This window comes from Ambystoma mexicanum, chromosome 1p (genome assembly GCF_040938575.1).
Source record: "Ambystoma mexicanum isolate Mex_15411 chromosome 1p, UKY_AmexF1_1, whole genome shotgun sequence".
NCBI classification, from domain to species: domain Eukaryota; kingdom Metazoa; phylum Chordata; class Amphibia; order Caudata; family Ambystomatidae; genus Ambystoma; species Ambystoma mexicanum.
Genome location: NC_090921.1, coordinates 764,740,937 through 764,768,787, shown reverse-complemented (window position 1 = coordinate 764,768,787; position 27,851 = coordinate 764,740,937).

Here is a 27,851-nt window from a genome sequence, read left to right as displayed (position 1 = left end):
TTCCAGGCACACACCGTCACTATGGAGAGGATGGAAAATAAGAGAACGTGCACAAGCCGGCGTCAAGGAGTAATTTGCCTCAGAGAGCCATTTCTTGTCATCAAAGGGACGAGGTATGCAGAGAACAAATGGCACAATGAAACTATCGAATGCAAAGCAGAAGCACTCCGAGGACTATCTGAGGACACCTTTCAATGGATAAAGGAAGTGAGTGCCCCTATCTGGTTGCAACACGTCACCAAGCTAACATGGATCACAGCACTGGAAAAGCCCATAAAAATACAGAAAGAAGTACCGCACAAACTATGCTTTCATGGGGAAGGGAAAGTGAACATGGGGGAGGCAAGAAAATGCAATCAGACAGTAATCATACCTGATATGAAGAAAGGCACCGCAGCCCTCATGGACATGTACTGGATTTGCGGCAAACAAGCCTACCTGCATCTACCTGCATCCTGGAAAGGTACTTGTGCCCTAGCAACCCTCCATACGGCCCTGATGGTAATACCCGAAAGTCATATCCAAGGAGCAGCAGGAGAATCGGCTGGCAAATTGGCAGCAGGGAAATCGGCTGAGCCATCGACAGTGCCCCAACAAGTAAAAACAGAACCTCCAGCTTACGAACTGTTGTCAGAACACGAGTTGAAAACAAAGTTATCACGAAGTAAAAGATCATCCAACTATATTTCACCTGAATCATCAAAACTTCTTGCTGAAATCCCACAGAAGTACAAGCTCTTCTCATCTGCAGAGACATTTTTTGCATCGCTCCTAGCGCCAGGGCTCCAAGCACGAGCAAATGCCAAATTGTTACAAATAGTGTGCTGGGAGCTAATCCAACTGGCTAACGACACCGAAGAAAGATTCAACGTTATAAAAATAGAGCTCCGTGCCTTGTGCATAATGACAATGCAAAACCGATATGTCCTAGATCTCCTCACGGCGATGGACGGTGGTGTTTGCCGAAAAATTGGGGGTGCGTGTTGCATATTCGTGCCATCTGAAGATGCAGATAACGGGACACTCTCGCATGTGATAACAGCAGTTCACAATTTAGGAGAAAGGATGAGAACAGAGGGCGGAGCAAAAGAAAGCACATGGTTTGACAACATGTTCAGCTGGATACCATCATGGGTAAATGTGATGATGAAAATACTCATTCCCGTCATCGTCTTTGTGCTGCTATTCTTCTGCGTATGCCAATTAGGCCTTCGGTGTTGTGCAAAAAGTATGCCAACCTCAACTATGATGATGGTAACAATGGGCCGACCGACAACGGTAGCAACTATGATAGATGCACAAATACAAACAGGGGAACATAACACTCGAAAATACAGGATGACTGTCATCTACAGGCAATATGGGGACAGGGTTGATAATTTATACCACGCCACAATCAAGGAACCAACAGAATTGCAATGGTATAGCGAGGTATGGGTAGACCTGGATGGGGATGGTGGTATTTAGCTAACATGTACTCCAGACGAATATGCAAGGAGAGGTAATAGCTTGAGAAGTGTATGCAGAGCATGGATGCCAATAAAAGGTACCCCAGCCTGGGAAGAAGCAGTTGCTGAAGCTGAGTACTACCGAAGGGAGAATGAAAGAAAACAAGTGTCATAATTTGTTACTTTAGATGTAACGAAAGGGGGGAATGTGTGGAAGCGAGGGGCCAGCAGGCCCCTCACATCCTTTACTTGTCAGTAAAAAACTCGGACTAAGTGGCTCTAGTGAAGGGTTCGCCCCTCGCCCTTATGCGATGTCAACTCTGATTGGCATTCGTGTAGATGGGACCACTGAGCAGGACACAGGGCATACATTTTTGTACCCCCTTTCGACTCCATCTTGGTGACTAGGCCTCATTGCGATAGTACAAAATGCTTCTCTTCCCTTTCTCGCAACGGCCAGATGCACAGGGCACCTGGCCCCCACCATCGTTCCCACTCTGACTGGAAAACTCTGTGGCTCCATTCTCACACTGAAGCCGGAGGTGCTTGCAACAAATAATAAATGTAACACATCACTCTTCCTCTGAGATCACTATCCTGCATGTGAACCAGCATGAGCTAAGCACATAGCTCGTCCATCTCCACAAACGTGTCCTTGCCCCCGCACCCTCGCCTGTGGAAACTTACTGCCATTGTGACCCTGTGCCCCTGCAAGGTATTCCTTTCATGTGCCAGATCACGACCAAGCCATGATGCCCACCCAACAGATCCCCAAATAACATTAGACCCCTGCTGCAGTATATCGTTGCCTACCACTAACAAATGCCACATACCAGAGATTCTTGTAAGCACAGACCCTCACGTCGACCAGTGTTATTATAATGGTCAAAACCTTTAACCTAAGGCCTGTATAATCCACTGTAATTGATAGTATAGATACATGTGTGACTTTTATAGAGACATGATGAGTTATTCAAAGACTCCGAACAATTGTTATTTAGTGCATGCATTTTTGAAAGTATATTGTGTTAGCTTAGCTAGTGACCACCCTGCTTCACAGTGACCTGACCTTCACCCATCCGGAGCACAAATGCCTGACGTCCACCCTCCTGCCAACCAAACAGCCAACCCGGAGGAAGAGATGCCACCCACACCTTGGGCACCATATGGACAGTCCAATCCGGGACCAATGTAGTATCCTATGTTAGTTGCGTCATTTGCCCTATAAAATGTATTGTAACATTAATGATGGTCAGAGCACTCTCAGAGGCAACAGAGATCTTTGAATGCCATTTACTTATATAAACCTTGCCTTGAACTCTCGCAGCCTGCTCTCTTTGCCTCATTCCCCGTCAGGGGTGTGTTAGTTTTATTCTTGTGCATGAGAAAGACGGGGAGGGCCCAAACACAACTGCAGTGTAAAATATTCTCTAGTCTTTATTTGCAAGCTCCCCATGTTTTGTTTCCAAGTAATGCTTTGGCTTAGTTGGCTTCAGACTATCATTCACTAACGACACTCTACAAACAACATACTGGGTCTAACTTCTCCACTCACAGTGATGGTCGTAAAGCCAAAGTGCAGGTAGAAGGCATCATACTGCAGGCTTTTTGCTGCTTTTTTATCTGCATCCATCTGTGTCTGCCTTTCATTTCTGAACGCGGCCATCTTTGGGCTATAGGAAACGGTTCATCTAAAAATGTGCCAGTATTTTTGGAAAGATTTTGGTTTCCCCATTCAATAGGGATATAGGATTGTATGAAAAACAGAAGTGTGTTTTTTTTCTTCCCTTTTTTGTGAATGACTACTATCGTTGTTATTCTTAGATCTCTGGGTTATTCCCCTTTTTCTTGACTTTCCTGGAACATTTCTTTTGCTGGTTTGAGTACCCTTTCTCCCGATTTCTTCCAGAACTCGATTGGAAAACCGTTCGGGTCAGGCCCCTCTCCAGATTGCAGCTGGTTGCTCACCTCTTGGACTTCTTCCATGGTTATATCTGTTTCCATCAGTCGTTTCACTTCCTCCCCAATGGTGGGAAATTAAATATCTTCTAGATATTGTACACTGTTCTTTGTGCTGGGCCCTCCTATGTCTTTGTACAAGTCTTGGTAGCTTTGGGAAAACGCCTCTGCTATTTGATCACCTCTTCTACAATGAATTTGTAGACACTCTTGAGATCATCTCAAGGCCATCACACATCCATAACATGATTTCAACTATCACCCCTAGAGGAGTGCACTAGTATCTACAATGTATTTATTGTTTGCTTGTTAGGCGCTTATACAGGAGGTAAATACTCTTTCAAAGCACCAGGGAGGGACAGGGGGATGTGAAACTATTAAACAGTTAATATAATTAAATACATAAAGAAATATTAAATACAGTGGGTGGGTGGGACAAACCTACTATGCCTTGTGAGTGTTCAGAATGTGCAAGTGCAGAAGGGAGGGGAATGGGATAGTTGCTGTGGAGCTCAGGGTGAGTAACAGGTGAAGTGCAATGTAGGGTAGGTTTGAGCCTCCAAGGAGGTGGGTGAGCCGAGGCAAGTGCTGAGGAAAGAAAGAAGCTGGGGATGAGTTAGGGTGGGAGAGTAGGGCCCTGACGAGGCATAAGGGACCTGCATGCCAAATAAGCAACTGTGAAATTAGCAGAGGAGAGTGGGAGTGGAGGAGGAGGTAAAGAGGAAAGTCTGTGGAGCTTCCGGAATATGAGAAAGTCCTGCTCAAGACGGAGAGGGAGGGGGAGGCTATTTCAGAGAAGGGAACCAGCTGACGAAAGGGATTGGCCACGTGTCCTTTCCACACAAAGAGTTGGTGCCAGAAGAGCGCAGAGGTCTAGAGGGGGAATATTAAGTAAGAGAGAGTTGCAGATAGTGTGGTCCCTGGCCGCAGACAGCCTTGTGGATGATACAGAGGGATTTGAATTTAATCTGTGAAACAACCGGGACTCAATGAAGACTTGTTAGGGCAGGAGAGATGTGGCCCATAGGCTTGAGGCCAAGGATAAGTCTCACTGCCCTATTCTAGATTAGCTGGAGAGGTTGCAGAGTGGAAGAACGGAGATTCAGGGGAAGGCTATTGCAAAAGTCTAGAGAGAACCAGGGCTCATGTGACATTGAGCTTCTGCTGAGGTGCGAAAAGGTAGAATTCCTTTGAGAAGGAAGAGCTGAAAGTGGACTTCTTGGCAATTTCCTGGATGTGAGGGAGGGAGGAATGAAAGAGAGGAGTCGAAGATGACTCCAAGGTTTCCGGCTTCAGAAGAGGGAGCAGGGGGAGAGTCCATGGAGGAAGGCCATAGTGAAGGGAAGACGTCAGGGGCAGGGGTCCCAATGGGAAGGATCTCTGTTTTGCTGGCATTGAGGCAGAGATCCCTGGAAGTACACCAGGCCTGGATGGCAGAAAGGCAATCAGGGATGATGGAAGGTGCAAGAGGGTCAGCAGGATGTTTGAATAAGAGTTGTGTGTCATCATCATAACACTGTAAGTTGAGAGAGAAGGAGGAGATGCGGAGTACCAGCTAAGTGAGGTAGATGTTAAAGAGCCAAGGTGAGAGGATACAGCCCTGGGGGACACTACAGGTGGAGAAGGAAGTATGAGAGGACAAGGTGCCCAGGATGACTTGAGAGGAGCGGTCAGTAAGGAAGGAGGTCAGCCAGTCCAGTGCCTGATCTGGCATACCAAGGGTGTCGTTGAGCCTTTGTATGAGGATGGAGGGGTTGACTGTGTCAAATGCAGAAGAGAGATCAAGGAGGATGAGGACAACTGGGGAGTTGGCATCCAGGGAAGCGAGCAGTTCTTCATGGGTGTTCAGAAGAGCAGTTTCCGTGCCTCTGGATGCTCGGAATCCAGATTGATGGTCATGGAGCCCACCAACTAGTTCCGTGTGAGAGTTGAGTTGGGAGAGGGCCAACCTCTCCAGCAGTTTCCCCAGGAAGGGGGTGATGGAGATAGAGCAGTAGTTTGCTGGACAGGTAGGGTTTGCTGGTGGTTTTGACAATTATGTATGGAAGCACAAATACACACACCAAAATAACACGATAAGAACACATATCAGCATACACAACAGATGGTAGCATGTAAACACATATACACATCATAACAACAGCAAAGGATGGCTGCACACTTACACTCAAAGACACACACACCTCTGTCACAGTGCCACTGCTCATGCCACCTCTTCCCCGCCACCATGTATCCTCTGCACACTGTTGAAAACTCGAATAGGAAGACTTCACCCGGCCAGGCCTCACAAGAGACCACATCCAGCTACAGTGGCATATGGAAGGCCACAGGCAACTTGCATTTTACTCATTTATGCTCCTCATAGTCTGAATGTATTGCAATGCATCACAAGTGCTGCAATATAACGTACAAACTTCACCACCAAATAAGAGTGTTAGAAGAAGTTATGTTAGTAGCATTTACACAACGCACAAAAGCAACAGAAATGGTGTCTTGGCGCTGTAGTATCAGGGACGTCGATTCACCAAAATGCCTGAGCTAGCAGAAGTGACATCACACACCTGATGATGTCCCTCGATACCCCCACAGTATTAAAAGCTGGCGCAATTATGCCAGAGTCCCTTTGCTTTAAAACGAGGTATACGTACATTTTTTCTAATCTCTAATGATCCCAAAATGTTGCCTGTGCTTTCTTCCAATGCTGACTTCCAGGCCTGGCTGAAGAAGTGCGTGGGCCCATTTCAATAGGACGTTGGGGGCTCCCCTTTTCTCCGAGCGGAAAACAGTTTGGGGCACCTGTGGGGTGCATACATTATAATGGAGAATTATGCAGCCAGGCGTTAATAACCGCCACTTATCACGAGACGGCCAACCAGCAGAGAGCTGAAGCGTGTAAGGCCGACTAATGATCACCTTGTTACCTTTTAACACCAGTTCCTCCACATCAGACCCTTGCTGACAAAGAAGAATGCATAGCTTTTCAGTGGGCATTTAGTGTTTTAACTGTCTGCTGGCTGCCTCGTGATAATTGAGCGCTGCAAAGCACACTTTTGAAGCTCCAGAACGAACAAAGTATATAAAGGAATCTAAAGCTGTATTACAAGACTGCTGACTAAAAATATGGGAGCTGTTGCTGGGGGCCCTCCTGAGGCTTGAGGCACCTTTCATTTGAAAACGTTAAAAGGCCCTGACGCCGTCCCTGCTGACCTCAAATATTTTTTCCATCATAATACCTAATTCAAGGTCGAGATGCCGATCAGGCTGTGGATCGCTGTCAAAGGTCTAATCAGATATTTTTTTCAGAATCTAGTTTGACAAAGTTGAGTTCCTGTTCCTATCAGGTAACAAATGCCCAGGATTCCCACCCGGGCATTCCGCCTCTAAGAGGCAGAAATGGGGCTCATTCTGATTGAGGCAGTTCGGTAAAAAAGTGCAAGTATCCGAGCATACCGGCACTTTACCGTACCACCCTACTACAGGTTTGCCGGTGAGGCGCCTAGCTGGAGGTAAGGCAGGCGCCCTACCAGCAAACAAAGCACTCACTACCGCCACCAGCATTACCGGTAATCACGGCAAAACCCCTCATGGAGTTCTATGGAACTCCATTGGCATCATTACAAGTGTGGTGGTCCGGAAACAAGGGTGCCGGTAATCTTACCGGCACCTTTGTTTCCAGACCGCCACAGTATGAGTCTCCCTGCCGGGGGACGCTGGGCCCGATAGGTCTGACCCCGCCTGGCGCATCGCCCCCGGCAGGCAGAGTTGCCATGGAGGCACCGTCAGCAACGGTGCCTGTGCTTCTGTGTCCCCATTCTCATGGAGGACTCCATGGTAATAGGGATTGGCGAATCATATTTTCCAACGCCTGACTTCCCGGACCACCGGGACTTGTAATGTCCTGATGGCACCGGGAAGCTAGGTGCCGAAAACAGTGTTACGAGGTCGGCGGCAACCCGCCGGTCACACCAGTGGATTACCGCCGACCTCGTAATGAGGCCCCATGAATGGGGATTTACTCCGTCCCTCCGGCACTCGAAATCCGGTGGACCGAGTGCCGGAAACAGTAACAGCCGTTGCCGGTATCCTGGTGGGTTTAGCGCCAGGATACCGGCAAGGCTGTAATGAGGCCCAATGGAGGATGGCTAGGGCTTGAGCACTGTCCCCAGGTCTGATCTTGAAGCCCTCTCAAGCTTCTGCTTGTGGTCCTTTACACTTCTGGTGTTGTTGCAAGATCATTGCTTGAAGATGCAGGAATCTATTGGCAAGATTTTCGAAGTGCATTTTCATTAGCGTTTTTTTTCTCTCTTCAAAGCTCTGGGACTGACCTTGCTTAGCACCCTCATGTGACCACGCCCGGGGTGTGCAGCTGCCTGGCCCTGTTTTTAATTAATGTAGTCACTTAGCTGTTCTGGAGAACAATAATTGTCACTATTTAGCCATGTAAACATTGTGGAGGTGGAGCTGGGACCTCCCCCCGAGTACCCCACTTAATTATCTGATTGGCCGTTAGGGTATATCACATGGGGCTCGAATGATGGGTGTGGCACGTTCATGCCCGTAGATCCTGAAAACGCCGCCACTACCACGCTGTGGTCCTGCAGATGAGGTGATGTGTCAAAACTCGCATGGCTTGATGGAGTGAGAACTGAAACATGCTAACAACTATTGTTTGACTTCCTTTGTATTTTGTTTATGATGGGCTGAAGGCAACACAACAGGCAATTTGGTTTGGAAGTAGTGTGTTTTTAGTTATCTTCGGTGGCTCTTCAGCCAGTGTCCCCATCGGGCCCGACCCCTTGCCCACACCATTTTGACTGCCTAGGTGCCTCCAAAGTGTTTGATCGGGCACTGGTCCCACTGACCAGGGGCGGCACTGGTGTCACTATTGCCCACAACATTCAATTCCCTGAACATCCTTTCTTCACTCTGACGACACACCGCACACAGGAACGCAGCTGGCAAAACAAAAACGAGCACTTCACTACATTGTGTGGCATGGTTCCATAGGCGTACCAAGAATGGGCCAAAGGGTGGCAATTGCCCCACATCCCCACCCTCCGTCATTCACACATTTGCAGGTTCTATTTGCCGAGCCTGTTTTCTTTGTTCTGGCCTGAAAGGGACACCCCAGGAATCAATGGGCCATGACTATCACTGGGGTGGGGGCCATCAGTGTTACAAGCAGGTTTCCTACATACTGAGCACACTATTGTTTTCCTAAAGTGCAGCTTAGACTTGCATAGAAACCCCCAAAAGATATTTACAAACGGAAACATGCTTCTTACACTTACATTCAACACATTTTCTTTAAGATGTGGTTCTTTTATTGTAAGACTACCACACAAATATCCTGTGGTTTTTGTGCCCCTTGTTTTGTCAAAGGATACATTTCTAAAGCTGTTAGATGATTTTCAAACTACTTAATCACAACATTCTTGTATTGTGCTGACAGCAGTTATTAGGAAATTAAATTGTGGGTTGGGTGCCCACTTTTGATTTTTTCACTACAGAGGCAGAAATACTCCCACCCCTGCACTGAATACAAGCAACCGACCAGCCCAACCCATCCCCTGGCTGATCACATTATATAGCACTTATTTTTTATAAGGAATCGTAAAAAGTCATAGGATTTACAGACAGTTTTAAATATATAATTCTTAGCAACAGTCACTCAACCTGCTGACCTACCCTGGCAGCCATATGCTGTAAGCCGTGTCTAGGGAACCCTTAATGTGTTCAAAATCACTGATTACCAACAGTGCAGTTCATGTACATGACTTCAAAGTCAACAGTATTTCATCTCCAGCCACACTGACCCTGTGCATAGATTCATTGAGGGTGTACTAGTGGTGGTACGTCCATAACGGGCAAGAGGGCGCCAACCCACGGGCATCATCGCCCATTAGGGAGGAGCCGAGGAGCCATCCCGGGGTAAACACTGAATACAGCTGAGGGAGTGCTCCTGGGCTGGCTTGAACTGTCAAAGGGAAGCGTGGTTTAATATTGACAGTTCTGTTCCCCAGCCACGCATGTCCAATGGGTCCTGCAAAGCTAGGGGTATTTTGCTTCCCCCATCCTTGCATGGCCCACTGGGGATGCTGGCTGGGGAACTGCAAGTTTGTATGTGGTAGGAGGGTGCTCCTGCGCCTCCTGGAACATCAAAATGAAGTGGGGGCACTTTGTGATCAGTGCTCCAGTTCTGTATTTTTTACAGGGCATCTATGATAGAAACCCAGTAAAAAAGATCATGCCTGCCCATTGGGACCCCCAGCACCTAGCATGCACACAACCATATTGCTTTTAAGTGCAAGTCCTGGCAGCCATCTCACTTGAAGCGTGTGTCTTTATTGCTGCGCCCAATGTCACTGGTCCATGCACAACCCTGAGAGTAGACATTGCAAAGCGCGCACCAACCTGGCGTCAAGAGGGAAGCAGCGCCCTCCCTTCCTTGAAGTCTCATCCTTTGTCTGGTCACCTCAGCAAAACATGCACACTGCTCCCCTCCTGTGGTTCCCTGTGTTTCAACTCCTCACCTGGATCTCTCTTGCCCTGCTGTGCTCCACGCCTCTGAATTCGTGTTGTCTCCACTCAGACAAGCACCTGCTCACGTTGTGTCTCACTCGGTATGAGGTTTTCTAGAAGACGGCAATGCCACACAACAAGCAGAGCACATAGAAAGATTGGTGTCCTCTGGCAATGACCGCACCAAACTGCACCCTTCCCTAAAAACCCATTCGACAGGCTGGCCAATGCTTTAGCCCAGAGATCACAATGAGCTACTTAATGGCCATGACGGAGATGAACCCGGCATTGAAGAAGACATGCTTAACCTTTTCAAGTTGTTCGCTTGCACAGGGCCAGACGATGACTAGGTGGGTCCTGAGGGGGCTATAGCCTCGGGTCTTTTGGTTGTAGCCCCGGATAGAAGCTCAGTGGTTACAACCAAAAACACTCTCTAGCTCCTAGTCCCGACAGTCCCAAAATGAGCATAACCCCTGATCTTGTCCAGACCTAGCAACACCCCTGACGAAGACTGTTCTGCCACAGCGCTGCCCTAACGGCTCAATTCCAGCTCCAAGAGAACCCAGACAATGAACATTCAACCTGAGATAAGTCAAAAAACACTAGGGTGACTCTATAGATGTCACCTCGCCAAGTCCTGTGAGACCAAGCACAAGTGACGAGTTCATAGCTCAGGGTATTCAAGGGTGCACATCGATAAAGGTACACCTCAACATCCTCAGAGAGACGTGCATATCATTGGTGAAGATACTGGAAAGGGCACCGCACTAAGGCTTCTGCCATGGAAAGAGCGATATAGAACCTGGGAGCAAAAGACACATTACAGTGCGCATGCTGATTTTTCATGGCCCCACCAAACACACTAACCAAACAAAGAAGCATGACCAGAGCAAGATCATCAGCCTTACGAGAAAGATGCATGCTCTCATTGTGATGGCAATGTGTATGACCACAAAGAATGCCCAGCTTGCGGCTACACCTGCCATAGTTGCGAGACTATTTTTCGAAAGTCTGCCACTCTGAACCCGCCACGTAAAGTCCAGTAAACTGAAATACAACAGAGTGAAGAATGTTTGCTTTGGTAGACATGACTCCAGAGATCGTTAGGCTTTCTTTGTGTATGATATCCAATTTATCTCTTAAGAGCGGAGAAGGAAACCAGCCAAATACAAAGCGTACATCAGTGGATTCTGAGGGACTTTGATCATTGACATTAGTTCATCCACCAATGTGTTAAGTGCATCAAAGTTCTAGAACATAGTAAGGAGCCCAAAACCACAACACCACCCAATGAAAATCTTCACCTATGACCAAAAGAGGCCCATCCAAACTTATGTGCTCCTTCATCGCACCGGTTGCACATGGCTCTACCAGCATATTCGATATTACATATTTATTTTGCACGCAAATAACATAATGGCAAGATGGAGCACAAGTAATACAATGGAAACAAAACCAATGGAAACAGACCAATCAAGTATTAGAGCAACACGTGTTTCATCTGAGACGATAATTGCACGGTGAAGGAAACCCCCCCAAAAAACACATCATGTAACATGAAAACATGTAGATATACACATAGTTCAGATCATCTTTGCAGTAGGACACTACTGCAAAAACAGCAGGGCAAGAATTCCATACAATAAAAAGGATTACAAACTCTTCATACTGTAAGCATGTTAGCCATACATATGGAGCTACAGCCCCGAAATATAATTGAATGTTTCCGTTTCCCCTCTGGGCCTGAAAATGGCCTTCTCATACGTGGACAAAGTCAGCAATTGCTCCACCCATTCATCAATACAGAAGGAGTTGGAGGATTTCCATGCACGTGGATCATTCTTTTCACAACCATGCAACTTTGCAGAAGCCAGATTTCTTTTGCAAATGACAGATCTGCCAACAGAGTGACCTCATCAAGAATCAAAACCAGCACATTCATGGGGGTGTTTGCAGTTGATGGAAGTAGAGACATTTTGTTGAGCTGCAGAGCTGCCAAAGGCTTAGATTTGATCCACTTCATTCATCAATTGCACGCCTCTGACATTAATAACCTCCTTCGGGAGTTCATTTTAGGGGCATACGATGCCCTACGAGAAAACCTTTCAAACTCTGCATTGAACATGTGGTAGAGATGATAAGCCTTTTCCACAGGTGGGTCACGTTCCGTATGTGATACAAGGTGGAGGAAGACACAGACAAGCTTCATGCAGCAGGAATGTAAAGCAAGTCTACGGGACCACCTCCTGGGTTTCCCCAATCATCATCACACAAAAAAAGCAACTGGAGCTTGTGTGGAACTGCATTGACATGAGGTTCCCAAATAGATCCATCAAAAGAGAACACCAAATCACCACAACCACTGATTCAATCTCAAATTGAGCTACCACAGGTCAAACTAGATAAAAGGTCAACTGCCTTCATGACATTGTCTACCACATTGGATTCAGTTGATAACAAGGCTCCATGTATGCAGCTCCTAGGTAGATGATTTGTTCCAAAAGGCCATTCATGTATGTGCTTGGTAGCACAGAATGAGCACTCAAGGTCAGCAGCGACATTGTGGTCTATTCACAGACAAGATGAGCACCCCACACAGGCTACGAGCTGTGCTCTGAAGAATACAAGATTGTGGGCTTGTGCTCCTCAAAGAGAAGAGCAAATACTTAATGTCAACCCTAGGGCTCCCTGGGTATGTCTTCGACCAAGAAGGCATGAAAGCAGAACTCAAGAAGGTCAAAGACATATACCATGCCGCCATCCCAGTCTACGTCACAATTCTGCAGCTTCATTGGCATAGCCAATGTCATCCGCCTTCGGCGGGACTGGCGGATACTTCCGCGTTGCCGCTTGCATTATAGGTTTAGAGGTTGGTAGTCCTACCTCTACTTCCACGGCTCCTGTTGCCGTTCCAGTTTTCTCAGCGCGGAGCACACCGGGAGTATTTATTCCTCCTCCTCCCGGCGGACACTGCATTGCAACCCCACTGGAATGTTTCCCAGCTTCCGGGTTTACGCTTGCTTCTGACTCTCAGCTCGGAACGTCAGTGCCTTCTTGCCTGTTTACTGACTTTGCTCCCTGAACAAATTTTCCCTTCTCTTTGCTACTTTGCCTCCCCCTACTTTCTTCCTCCGGCCCTTTGCCCTGCTCGCGTCTCCTTCTCTCGAGACCCGGAGTCTGGTTCTGTTTCTGCTTCTCCCCTCTCCTCTCCGTCTCCTGGTCCCTCCTCCAGTTCGGAGTTCCGGTCTGTTTAAATTTCTTTTTCTACACTTACCTTCGTCCTGTGCTCCTTGTGTCCTGCCTGGCTGCACTGGATTCCAGCCACACCTACCAGCTTCACGTTTGCTGCGGATCCTCCTCGTTGTTTTGGTCTGTGCCTCTTCCTGCTACAGTCTTCCACCCTGTCTGCAACACCACTTCGGAGGTTCCTACTTGGAGATGGACAGAGTGTATTGCAGTGATTTACAAGGGTTTTTTCTGCCGCCTGGCTTTTTATCTTGTTTTTCGGCTTGTTCCCGGAAAGGGAGCCACAGGCTTGCTGTTCCATCAGCATTCAATGTGGCTTCCCTCCGTGATAGGCATTTACCATCAAAAAAGCAGAAAGACTACCTCGCCAGACGAAACCTGTCCTCCGAAAGCTTCGACTCAAGCAGGTCAGGTGAGGAGAGTGTGGAAACAAGGTGTGAGGTGGGAGTTAAAGGGTCACAGAAAGGACAGCCAACTACTGTGTCAGTTTCATTCCTCAGTTTCAGAAGATGGGGGAAATATTTGGCGGAATTGTGATATTGATGATAGAAGCATGAAACCTGGGGCACATTATGAAAAAGCTTCATTTTGGCTATGACGACATCCCAGATTTTCCCCCTAACAGTAATGGTGGACATTCAGGGGTGTCATTTGGAGGTCACTATTGGTTGTAGCTGCGACCCTGTGTCGAATCCCCTGCGACCCCTGGCATGGCTTCTGCGACCCCTGGCATGGAGTTTGCACTTATGTTTAAACTAGTTTGATGTTTCAACAGGGGACACTCCCCCTGTTGAAAACAACAAAATATTTTTTTTAAATCGGGAGGAACGGGAGTCAGGTGAGAGGAGGAGAGGAAGTGACATGCCCAATTCTTCCTGGGGGAGGGCACACGTCCTGCACTGAGCAAAACTCACAAGTGGCTGCCTGACTTCTTTTTAGCTCTGCTCAAGTTTAGCAGACAGACACCCGTCAAGAGAGCCACAACACAGCAGCAGACACAGAACACAGGTTCAAGAGTGTGCACCCCTGTACGAGAGGAACACATCTCTGTATATGGGACCCAGCAGAGCACAAGAACCAGAACTACATGAGATGTAGCACTGAATCATGGAGAAGGCAGCCATTGCCAGGGCAAGACTGCTAAGATTGACAGAGCACTGCGTGAGACCCGGCACCATGGGCAAGGGCGACCCACAGGAGAGAGACCTCATTACTGTAGGGAGGAGGCAGGGGAATGCCAGGAGATATACGTACCAGGACCCCACAGGGGGCTACAGACCGCATCCAATAGCTGTGATAAAGACCCACGGGTCAAAACACTTGTCGGCTGACAATCAGGGGACACAATTGCCCCAATGTACTAGATGCATACCAACTGAATGTAGAACAAACCCATCACTAGAACAAATAAAGCGAAAACTGTATCGCAATAACCACTATGTAAGAACCTTTCTTGGAATCAATGAAGCAAGATAGCCAGGAGAACACTCTCCCTTCCTACTCAACAATTGGGGTGCTGGCTAAACCCCAAAAGCTCCTGCAATCTTGCGACTCATGAATCTTACTAGCATGCTCAAGAAACAATAGAGCTTAGCACGGTTGCTTCCAAACCTAGCGCCAACCACGAGTCTAGATATGATATGATATGATATGATTGGTTATTTATAAAACGCTTAATACCCAGGGGTTTCTAAGTGCGGACCCAGGGATCGAACCTGTGTTGCTCTATGTCATCTTGCTTCCAAGGCGAGCACGTTTCCGCTGAGCTATCCTCCCGTTAAGATCGGGACTTCTTGGAGTTGGGTTGATTGGGAATGAAACCCAAAGCAGGTGGTAAACTCATTCTAATGCTAAATACGGGTGCAAGACCGATAGTCAACAAGTACTGTAAGGAAAATGTTGTAAAGAACTTTGAAGAGATAGTTCAAGAAGGCGTGAAACCGTTGAGAGAGGAACAGGTGTGGTTGAGGCAGTCCAGCTGGAGGATTCAACATAGCAGGCGGGTGGGTCACCCGGAATGGTGCATCCCCTCACGGGACCACCGCCCGGGTGCACCCGACTCCCGCAGGGTGCATGTCCTCTGTGGTGGTGCAACGCGACTGGCTCCAGGTTGGCTGGGAAGGCTCAGGGGGGAAATAGCTCTCCCATCCAGAGGAGAGTGTTACAGCCCCCTGTCAACAGTTTCGCCATGTCCCTGGGGCCAAGGGAGATTGACTGCCACCACTCCCGTCTCAGGCAACCCTCTAGGTGGTCTCTGTGGTGGTGACGGGGGATGGGGCCCTCTGCTCCCGGTGTGACTGTTCACTGGGGTGCAGTATGCCCCAAACACATTGTATCATCGAGCAGGGAGGCCCACGAGTGGTACCAGGGGTCTGCAGTGATGTTGGTTACCCACCCGACCCATTTTGAAATACAGACCAAGGAGTGCCGAACCAAGCCCTGTGATGCAATGACGTTGAGGACCGGTGTGCACAGGCTAAGGTGTGATCCTGTTGTGTGCTGAGGTGCCAGGACAGCCGGTTCCTGGACAGTGACCTTAAGGCAGGCACAACCTTATGGCCACCCGGCCATCTTTTTGGGGCGGTTATACCAGAGGGCCTGAGTTGTGACTGGCCCTGCTGTCTCCTTCATTTGTCTGCAGCCAGGCTCCATGAACCCCTCTTTGTGGGGACTTAATAGTCATTGGGAGTGTCTTCTTGTGGGATGGATGTGTGGTGCAAGAGCCAGACAGGCTCCTCCATGCTCAAACCCTGGCCCCAGAGGAGGTGAGGCTAACGGGCATGGCAGCAGAGGGAGAGGCTACACAAGCCCAGCAGCTGAAGGCCCAGGTGGGATCCGGGGTCCGGTCCGGGTCCCAAGGCCTCTCGGGAGGCTACTGCTCTAGGTTGTCAGAGCCATAGCCCAAGATGGGCAGGTTTGCAGCTCCTCACTTGGCTGGTGCTTTCTAGGCCATGGCTAGTTTCCCTGTCCCATGCGTGACTCCTCGTGGCAGTCTTGTTTGTATCCTTTCCCACCCTGCATATCTATACGAGCAGACACAGTGATATTGCGAGCCATGCAGTGGTGGTACTGAGACATGTGCCCAGGTGCACTTGCCATGGCCCTGCCTGGATTACACTAGCTTCACTTTGGCATTGGTATTGTGACGTCTGATAATTTCTTGCAATGTGTATGGGGCCACAAGTCAATGTGCTGGGTTGAGATGTGTGTGTCTCATGAATGTGACTCATCATTGTCCCGACACTTGTGTGACAGTATTCATGCTGATTGCATGTGTGTATGTGGCAGCTGCTGGTTGATTTGTACTGAATTCATGGTACTCTTAATGTTGCGTATGCCACTTTACTTTACTTTATTTTTTATAAAGTGCCACAGGCCTGGAGGCCTCAGAGTGCACAAGCCACACATGCATTGCACTGTTGACTAATGTCTCTGTTCTTTGTCCTTTGTCAACTTTTTCACAGTTGCTGCAGCTGGTGAAGAGGGCAGAAACAGTGCTGTGGAGCGGAGAAGAAAGCACAGGGCCTTCGGATCCAGGCACAGATCCTAGCCATGATATGATATGATATGATATGATATGATATGATATGATATGATATGGCATTTGTAACGCGCCTTTACACAAGTGTTTCAAGGCGTGACGAGGCAGGGAGGGGGGAACAAGGGGAGACAGACAACGATCCTACTAGGCCAGGTGTCATTCAGATCGCGCAAGTGCATGGGTAGGGGGGACGGGAAAAGTGCAAGGGGGAAAGGGAGAGGGGAAAGTGCAGTACAGGGTTAGTAATGAACAAGATAAATAATAAGGGCCAGCTGGTGGCAAGTGCAAGATAAGTGCAGACAAGTGCTGGGAAGGGGGGTGTAGGGATACAGAGACAGTCCCGCAGTGCAGGGGTTGCCAGGAAGGCAGTGCAGGGGAGAGTGGCTGGGCCAAGGACCGAGATTGGTGAGTGGCCCAGTTGCTGATTCAGTACAGTTTCAGTGATTTAGCAGGGGAGAGGGAGAGAGAAAGCAGAAGCAAAGAGGAAGGTTTTGAGGTGCTTCCGGAACCGGAAATGGTTCTCCTCAAGTTTCAGGGAGGCAGGAAGGCTGTTTCAGAGGGAGGCCCCTGCTGCGGAGAGAGATCTCCCCCAACTCGTTGCTTGGAGAAGCGGCTGACCCTGAGGGAGTTGGAGGCGGAAGAACGAAGTGCTCGAGAAGGAAGATATTTAGGAAGGGAGAGTTGAAGGTAATTTGGCCCCAGGCCCCAGAAGGCCTTGTGGACAATGCAGAGGGTTTTGAACTTAATCCTCGCAGCCACAGGGAGCCAGTGTAGCGATTTCAGTCCTGGAGAGATACGGTCCCTGGGCTTGAGGCCAAGGACAAGTCTCGCAGTCCTGTTCTGGATGAGTTGCAGAGGGCGGAGAGTAGAGGCAGGCAGATTTAGATAGAGGCTGTTACAGTAGTCCAGCTTCGAGAGAACCAGGGCTCTGGAGACAGTGAGCTTCTGGGGGAAGGAGAGGAAAGGAAGGATACCTCTGAGGAGGTGCAGCTGGTAGTGTGACTTCTTAGAAACATCAGAAATGTGAGGAGAGAAGGAGAGTGTGGAGTCGAAGATGACCTCGAGGTTTTTTGCCTTGCAGGTAGGAGCAGGAAGAGGGCCAAGAGAGGCTGGCCAGAGAGCTGCAGGGAAGGAGGGAGTGGGTGTGCCGGTGAGTAGAATCTCGGTCTTACTGGCATTAAGGCAGAGGTCGTTGGTGGCACACCATTCCTGGATAGCAGAAAGACAGTCAGAGATGAGGGAAGGAGAAGAGGAGGCCGAGGGTAGCCTGAAAATGAGCTGGGTATCATCCGCATAGCACTGAAAGTTGGGGTAGAGAGCAGCGATGCGGTGGGCGAGAAGTGCCAGATACTGGTTGAACAGCCAGGGAGAGAGGTTAGAACCCTGGGGGACACCACAGGTAGAGAAAAAGATGTCAGACAGGAAGGACCCCAGTTGGACCTGGGAGGGTCGATTTGAGAGGAAAGAGGTCAGCCAAGCCAGAGCCTGACCAGTGATACCCAGGTTATCACGGAGACGGTTGAGCAGGATGGTATGGTTGACAGTATCAAAGGCAGAAGAGAGATCAAGCAAAATGAGAACACATGGAATGTTAGAGTCAAGGTTCGAGAGCAGGTCCTCACGGATGTTCAGGAGAACAGTTTCCGTGCTTCTGGCAGCTCTGAAGCTAGACTGATGGTCATGAAGGCTACCAACAGATTCAGCATGGAGATTAAGCTGGGAGATGGCAAGTTTCTCCAGGAGCTTGCCCAGGAAAGGAGTGATAGAGATAGGGCGATAGTTAGCTGGGCAGGACCGGTCGGAAGAGGGTTTCTTAAGAAGGGGGTGCACAAGGGAGTGCTTGAGAGGGGATGGGAAGACTCCAGAGGCGAAGGAGTGATTGCAGAAGTCAGCAAGGGCAGGAGCCAAGGAGTCGATATGGTCCTTAATAGTTTTGGAGGAGCAGGGGTGGACCTGTGTTGACGAGACTTTCATAGATCGGACTTGTCTCGAAACCTCATCAGCAGAAAAAAGGGGAAAGGCAGAGAAGGAGAGAGGAGGTGTGGCTGCAGAAGGGCCAGAGGATGGGCAGGGAATAGAGGGGGGGAGGTGATGGGAGAAGAGTGAGGACAAGATGTCCTGAGTTTTTTAAATGAAGTGAGAGGCCAGTGCCGTGCAGAGGGCCTCGGAGGGGACAGGAGAGGTAGAGACTGCAGCAGGGTTGGCCAGCTCCTTTCAGATTTTAAAGAGTTCAGCCGAATTGTTAGATGCCGCAGTGATGCGGGCTTGGATAAGGGCTCTCTTCTTGGTGAGAACGGAGAGCCGGTATTGCCTTTGGAGCAGGCGACAGGCCAGTTTGTCAGAGGATGAACATGAAGCACGCCATTTCCTCTCTGCCACCCTGCACAAGCGTTTAAGGGTGACGAGATCCGAGTCATACCAGGAGTTACATTTGGCTTTGGGCTTCAGGCGGATTCTCATAACAGGGGCAAGGATATCAAGAGTATCAGATATAGCAGAGTAGAGAGTGGAGAGGGATGTGCCAGGGTGGGAGTCAGCCGAGGGGGAAGAGGGGGCGAGAAGGTGGCAGCAAAAGCCTCAACTGACACACGCTTCATGGGTCGGATGACCGAGAAGGAAGATGGCAGTGATGAGGGTAGCTTTGCCTGAGGGGTAGGGAGGGTGAGGTGAGAGGAGAGGAGAAAGTGATCACTCCAGGAGAGAGGGGTGGAGAGAGGGACAGAGAGGGGAAGGTCAGAAGAGATCAGGGCATCAAGCGTGTGCCCAGCAGAATGGGTTGGCCCAGACGGGGGAATATAGAGTGAGAGAGAGTCGCAGAGGTCGCGAAAGAGTCCAGAGGGGGGACAGCAGGCATCCAGGTGGATGTTGAAGTCTCCAAGAAAGAGGAGTTGAGTGGTTGAGGACAGGAGTGAGGAGGAGAGGTCCGCCCACTCGGAGAGGAAGGAGGAAATTTGACCAGGTGGCCGATAGATAGTAGCCACGGTAAGGGAATGGCTAGGAGAGAGAGAGAGGCGGCAGACAAGACATTCAAAAGAGGAGTAGGTCTGCGTGGGAATAGCAGTGGCAGGAATCCACTCAGGGAAGATAAGGGCCACACCCCCCCCCCCAGCATGGTTGGGCCTGGGCATGGAGAGGATCTTGTAGCCGTCAGGTAGGAGTGTGTCAAAGCTGGTGACAGAGCTGGCCGTGAATCATGTCTCAGTGAGACCGAGTACGTCAAGGTCCAGTTCCTCAAGAAGGCGGCAGATATCAGAGGAATGTTTGAGAGCAGAGCGAGAGTTAAGAGTGGCAATGTGGAGAAGGTTGCCCTCTTTGAAGGACTTCTGGGGAGGGGTACAGATCAGAGGTACGCCCTGCGGAGGAGAATAAGGAGCACGGGAGGGGGCAGGGAGGGAGGGTAGAGGCAAGGTAGCCGAGGACAGAGGAGGTGGGACAGCAGGCGAGGAAAGGAAGTTGATGAGGCACGGGAAGCATCTATGAAAGAGGTGAAGATTGGCCTGAGGGCCTTGGACCAAGACGGTCCCATTAGCGTAGACATTAATGATGGCCTTAGAGGAGTGGAAGGAGGCCAAGAGGACGTACCAGTGGGTGCCACCATTAATGGGAGAAGAGGAGAAAGGCGAGAGCACAGAGACCATATGAAGGGTCCATAGGTCAGGTGAAGGCACGAAAAAGAGGATGTCAGTGAGAGTTTCCTTAGAGAAGGCACTGGTGTAGGTGTCAGCGATAGGGAGGCCTGGTTTGGAGACCAGGATGTCCTTTTTAAACTTTTTCCTACCAGATTTAGTGAGGAGAGCAGGATAGTCAATGGAGAAGCAGTTAGAAAAGATAGGTGAGATACAGAGCACCATGGGATAGGAGGGAGTGAGGGGGGGGTAGGACAAGCACGAGCGGGCAGGAAGAGAGCAGCAAGCCCAGGTTTACCACAGATTCAGAACACATTGAACACAGTAATGCATATCAGGTACCTAGTGGAGAGGCCACCTAAGTTTGAAAAACCTGCGGGGGGAGAAAAACCCTAGTTTACCACAGATTCAGAACACAGTGAACACAGTAATGCATATCAGGTACCCAGTGGAGAGGCCACCTAAGTTTGAAAATCCTGCGGGGGGAGAAAAACCCTAGTTTACCACAGATTCAGAACACAGTGAACACAGTAATGCATATCAGGTACCCAGTGGAGAGGCCACCTAAGTTTGAAAATCCTGCGGGGGGAGAAAAACCCTAGTTTACCACAGATTCAGAACACAGTGAACACAGTAATGCATATCAGGTACCCAGTGGAGAGGCCACCTAAGTTTGAAAATCCTGCGGGGGAGAAAAACCCTAGTTTACCACAGATTCAGAACACAGTGAACACAGTAATGCATATCAAGTACCCAGTGGAGAGGCCACCTTAGTTTGTGAGTGTTAACAGGTTAACAGGTGGAGCTAACCAAGGTGGACTGGCGCCAAGCGTCCCCTGCGGACACCTGCAGACACACAGGGAGCCGCAACTGTAGGAGTCGCCCTTGGCCTTGGGGACCTTAGCCGCAGGGGGTTGCCGGGCAGAGGGCTGCCCAGGAGGGGGTGGTTATAGGCAGAGGGAGGAGAGGAAGGGGAGGGGGGTGTGGGCGGGCAGGGAGGCGGGAAGGGAGAGGAGGACCAGGAAATGGGAGGGGGAGCAGGCACAACAACGCGCTCAGAGCGTGAAAGCAAATATTCAATTTTAGGCACAAAATCAACTCACGGAGGCCAGCAAGGACCAGGCAGGGCTTCCTTGGCCTGCAGTTCCCTCAGGGCTACCGGCGACTGCTCTCCCACGCTCCGCTGAACAAAGAAGCGAGCAGGGGGTGCGGCAGTCGAGTAGGCCAGAAGGGAACCGACCAGACAGCCAATCAGAGGGGGGGTGGGCGGGCAGGGAGGCGGGAAGGGAGAGGAGGACCAGGAAATGGGAGGTGGGCGCAGGCACAACAACGCGCTCAGAGCGCGAAAGCAAATATTCAATTTTAGGCACAAAATCAACTCACGGAGGCCCGAAAGGGCCAGGCAGGGCTTCCTTGGCCTGCAGTTCCCTCAGGGCTACCGGCGACCGCTCTCCCACGCTCCGCTGAACAAAGAAGCAAGCAGGGGGAGCGGCCGTCGAGTAGGCCAGAAGGGAACCGGCCAGACAGCCAATCAGAGGGGGGGTGGGCAGGCAGGGAGGCGGGAAGGGAGAGGAGGACCAGGAAATGGGAGGGGGGAGCAGGCACAACAACGCGCTCAGAGCGCGAAAGCAAATATTCAATTTTAGGCACAAAATCAACTCACGGAGGCCTGCAATGTCCAGGCAGGGCTTCCTTGGCCTGCAGTTCTCTCAGGGCTACCGGCGACTGCTCTCCCACACTCCGCTGAACAAAGAAGCGAGCAGGGGGAGCGGCCGTTGAGTAGGCCAGAAGGGAACCGGCCAGACAGCCAATCAGAGGGGGGGTGGGCGGGCAGGGAGGCGGGAAGGGAGAGGAGGACCAGGAAATGGGAGGGGGGAGCAGGCACAACAACGCGCTCAGAGCGCGAAAGCAAATATTCAATTTTAGGCACAAAATCAACTCACGGAGGCCCGCAAGGGCCAGGCAGGGCTTCCTTGGCCTGCAGTTCCCTCAGGGCTACCGGCGACCGCTCTCCCACGCTCCGCTGAACAAAGAAGCGAGCAGGGGGAGCGGCCGTCGAGTAGGCCAGAAGGGAACTGGCCAGACAGCCAATCAGAGGGGGGTGGGCGGGCAGGGAGGCGGGAAGGGAGAGGAGGACCAGGAAATGGGAGGGGGGAGCAGGCACAACAACGCGCTCAGAGCGCGAAAGCAAATATTCAATTTTAGGCACAAAATCAACTCACGGAGGCCCGCAAGGGCCAAGCAGGGCTTCCTTGGCCTGCAGTTCCCTCAGGGCTACCGGCGACCGCTCTCCCACGCTCCGCTGAACAAAGAGCCATGAGCCATGCCCAGTCTTCACCTCTTCTGAAAGCGATTTGGCTGGGGGAGCGCAGATACCATTGTGCAAGGCTGCTAAGTGCAAGTCCGAGGAGATGATTGTCATGGGGTACACCTCAGCAGCAGTGGAAAAGGGTACTGCCACACGGACCAAAAAGGACGGAACCCTATCTGGAGTCATCTGGGTTGATGGAGGTAGAGGTGGAGGAGGCCATTGCAGCCAAGCCTATGGGGTCTGGTGGGGGCATCGAGGAAGGTGTTCTGGCTGCACCCCTTGCCCAGACACATGAGGATGTGCAGTCCACCATGGAGGGGTCGGCACTACCTCCAGTACCTTGGCCCTCTGCTGCAGCAGTGACCTCCTTCTGCGATGCCTCCACCCAGACTGATGCCCCACTTTCAACCGATGTGGCCTTCTGAGATGTGGAGCAGCCCCTGCTGGCGGGTATCACAAGGCGTATGTCATCTATTTGTGATCCCATACATGCATACCGCCAGGAACTTGTACAGCATCACAACAGATGTGCTGCTTACTTACACAGTTGATGGCTGCAGTGCTCTTGGGTGGTCTCTCTGGGCTGGCCACTGCAATGGCCCCCTCCTCCATATCCTCATCAGTGCCCCATTCGTCCTCAAGTCAGGCTTCCATGCTATATACCACCATGGCCCCCTGTGCACCAGTCCCACCATCAGCTATCATCCCTGCCTGAGGATGAAGTCCCTACAATGGCACATGAGGTGGTCACTGAGCCTGCCCAGGCGCCCACCCATAAACAGGCAGTGGGTGGACGGCAGGCACTTCAGGGCAGTGCAGGTTCCGTATTCCCCAGACAAATGCCATCTAGTCTGAGGGTGTCCATTCGTAGGGCACTCAGGAGACGGATTCTACAAGGCATCGCCAACCCAGAGGAGGCACAGTGGACCATAGTTAGCAGAATTGAGGCAGGGGGAAGGTCTGCGGCTGGAGACTCTGGTGTCGGCCAGGGTGCGATATGCGAGGCAGCAGGAGGTGGAGATGCAGCAGGCAAGCAATGCGGCTATCAGGAGAGCCAGAGCAGAGGCAGAGGAAAGAGTAGCGAAGGGGTGGGATGCCATCCTGGGGGAATCTTGTAGGGAGGCAGAGGAGGTGGAGATACACTTTATGGAAATGCTGCAGGCCCTCCAGGCAAGAACGGAGGCTCGCCTAGAGGATTTGGATGTGGTGGGAGAGTCGACCCTGGTCGAAGCCCTGGCTGACATCCTAATAGACTAACCACTGCCATTGAAAACAGTTTCATAGTATTAGGTTTTATTTTGGACTTTTTGTTATGTTTCTCCATGGACATTTATACCTTTCCACTAATTTTTGTATACATAATTCTTATTAATACAAGTTTTCATACTGTTCATAGCGGTATGCGGTTAAATTCTCGAAAACATATTTTCGAAAGACCATTTTTTCGAAAAAATTTGCAGAAATTTTCTTTTTTGAATGTATTTTTTTATTGTATATGTTTTTTTTTGTTTCGTAAGTAAATTCAAACATTTTTTTTTCGCCAATTTTGTGCCGTCAAAATGGCATTTCGAAAATATGCATTCCAAAAAGTCACTATAAACCGTTCATACCACACTTCTTGTGGTGTCTTTGTCTGTATGCTTATTTACTTTTTCAGTGTTCCCCAAGTACATATGTCCTATGTCAGTCATGTCGGTTGGGGCCTCACTGTGTGTGTCATTTTGTTACTGTGATGTTTGCTGGGTGATGTGTGTGCATGCTCCTGTGTGTGATGGATGCTTGATGAACATGGGTGGTCTCTTGTAGATGTGGGGCGGTGACGTGCTTTGTTGCTTGCCTACTTTCGTGCTTTGCAATACAGGCATGTTGTTGAATTGTGTAGATGTATTGGATATATGCTGTGGTTGAATTTGTACTCCATTGTTGAATGTGTTCATGTGTGTGGACTAGCAGTAGGCTGCCTGGGGTTGGGGCTGAGGTGAGGGGGGTGGTAGTAGGTGGCAGCACTTGAGAGTGCTACCTGGGGGATGAGACAGTGGTCAGTTAGGGTGGTGAGAAGAGTTCAGACTAGCAGGGGGCTGCTTGGGGTTGTAACGGAGGCCAGTGGGGTGGTGGGGGTGGCAGGACTTTAGGGGGCTGGCTGGGGCTGGGGCTATGGTCAGTGGGGATGGTGCCTAGAGTTGAGGGTGGAGGTCAGTGGGTGTAGTGGGAGGAGGGCAGACTATATGTCACATGTACATGAAGTAGTCAAAGTGTAGCTGGTGCAACAGTATGCTATTCCGTTGATGTGCAGCTGACTGTGGTCTACCTGGGAGTCATGGAAGAAGCTACAGACCTGGATTGAACAGCAGTGCTCCCAGTTGTTCATGTTGGAGGAAGATATGTGGCAGGTGTACTTCATGGTGGAGACAGGCTAGAGGAGAGAGGAGTTGAGGTATGTTGCTGCACCACATTTGACTTGTAGGGTTGTGGACTAGTGGGGTCTGCCTGGGGATTGGGGTGGATGTCTGTGGGGGTCATGGGAGGTAGCAGGACTTGAGGGGGCTGCCTAGAAGTTGGGGCGAAAGTCAGCAGGGGTGGTGTGGAGGAGGGCGGACTAGCAGGGGACTGGCTGGTGTTGGGGTGGAGGTCAGTGGGGTTGTGGGAGGTGGCAGGGCTTCAGGGGGCTGCCTGGGGTTGGAATTGAGGTAAGTGGGGGTAGTGGGAGGAGGGTGAAGTTGAGGTTGCTGATTTGACGTAGGGTACAGGCTGCAGTTTTGCCAAGGTGCTGCTTTGGGGACGATGCACAATTTGGTCGGGTGCTTCTCTGATTTAGGGGGTACAGGCCACAGTTTTGCCAATGTGCTGCTTTCAGTTCGAGGAACAATATGCTGTTTCACCAGAGTTTTGCTTAAAGTTGGATGGTATGGCCCACAGTTTCACCAGGGTACTGCTTTGATTTCAGGGGTATGGGCCACAGTTTCAGTGGGGTGTTTTTCTGAATTACGGGGGACAATGCACAGTTTAAACGGGGTCCTGCTTTGTATTAGGGGCTACGGGTTGCAGTTTTGACTGTGTTTTGCTTTGAGTCAAGGGGTACAGGGTGCAGTTTTTACCAGGGTGTTGATTTGAGTAAGGGAGACGATATGCAGTTTTGCCAGGGTGCTGCTTTGCATTAGGGGGTACAGGCCAGCGTTGCGGGTGCATCACGTTATTCTTTGCACTGCAGAATACTTTGCGCTTTAGAATTTATGAATCATCTCACACCGCTAAACCTTTCATACGTGCAATGTTCATTATAGCGCAAAGTAATTAGCACAGACTTGGCGCTTTTTCTATAGGTTTAGTCCGAAGCGTATTTTTAATACCAACTATTTTTTTAAAGTACAACCTATTTACAGGTTGGAATCAAATGGGATATTTACATCAAGGGGAATATAGGAAATATTGCATGAGATAAATACCGGACATTTACCCCATGCAGTATATTCACATACAAGTACTCTACTTTAGAGCCGAATACATTTCAATATCGACTGGAAAAATAGAAAAGGTGCTCCTATTAGAGCCCCCATATTAGAGCCCTTGTTCTCATAAAGCTCAAGGTGTATGCCTAGTGTCGCAATTCCTTCAAACCCATTGCCTAGCAAGCATGTTGTGGACTTTGCAACCAAGTAACTTATGTACTAATATTGGTTTCCCCACTTGCCTAAACTTATGGAATCCTGGGCAATCTTAGAGAGTGCACTCAGTTCATGTATTTGGTAAAAATGAATTTTGGAAACATGGTGATCCCTAATACTAAGCACCATCTTAAATCAAACACAAAATTCAGAAAGACAATTAAAGTTCTAGTTACAAGACCACAGTAAGCCTTAGCTGTGTTTAACTGCAATGTTTCATTTTTACCCTATGGTTTTGATGGCATGCTGCACTTCAATTAATTACTTATGTTATTTTGATCAGATTCAGATTAGTTTTAATGGCTCTGTATGTCATTCTAAGGCCGTTGCTCAGAGGTTCAAAACTGTCTGCAGCCCTAACAACAATGGGCTGGAGGTGGCGCTCAGTGGTAGCTATTCACCTTTTAAAGTGGGGAGACAGAAATGTTTTCCCTGAATCCTGTGAGCGTTACATCAAAGCATGGATCCCTGAACCCAACAAGAGGCTTTGGCAGGGTTTCAACCATGACGTGGTTTTTTAAACTAATGAATGAATTGGCCCATTTTGTACCAAATTTTCTTTGAGCAATTGCATAAAAAGCCTTACGATTTGCAATTGGTTCGGAAAGAGGATACAATATGTAACCAAACACATGAGATGCTGGGTACACATGTGGGTGAAGCAAATTATGTATGATATGGTATTTATAATGCGCCTATACACAAGTGTTTCAAGGCGAGACGAGTTTACTTTAGTTTAGTTTAGTTTCTTTATTTATACCGCACGCCGAACCCTGAGGTAAGTGGGCGCCAGTGCAAGTGACCAGGGTTACATGATGGTCGCAGAGAAGATACATGGTTACACACAATACACTTGAGATATAGAGAATGATCAAACACGTGAGCAATTCTTGTTAGTAAGCCAAGACTTTGTTTTTGCTCTAAAGGTCCAGAACAAAGGTTCCATTCTGAGATTAAGGGGTATAGCATTCCATTGTTTGGCAGCTAGGACTGGGAAGCTAGGGAGGGAAGGGAGGGGCACATAGGGAGGACAAGACAACGATCTTACTAGGACTAGTGATATTGAGTTCACCCAAGTGCAGGGGAGAGAGAAGGGGAAAAGTGCTAGGGGAGGGGGAGGAGGAGCAGGTGCAAGACACAGGATCAAACATCAAAGAACAAGTAGGGCAGCCAGCAGGTGGCAGTGCAAGGTTAGGTGCAGACAACAAGTGTCTGATAAGTGCAGGTAGGGTGAACTGTAGGGATGCAGATACAGACCCAAGTGCAGGGTTGCTAGGGGGCAGAGCATGGGTGCAACTGTGAGGGCAGGGGCCTGGGCCCGTGATTCAGAGGGTAGCCAGGTGACCAGTGCAGTATCAGGCGGGAGATCAGCAGGTAAGAGGAAGAGAGAAGTCAGAAGCAAAGAGGAACGTCTTGAGATGCTTCCGGAACTGGAGATGGTTCTGCTCAAGTTTTAGACAGGCAGGGAGGCTGTTCCAGAGGGAGGCACCAGCCGAAGATCGAGATCTGCCCCCAACTCGTTGCTTGGAAGAGCGA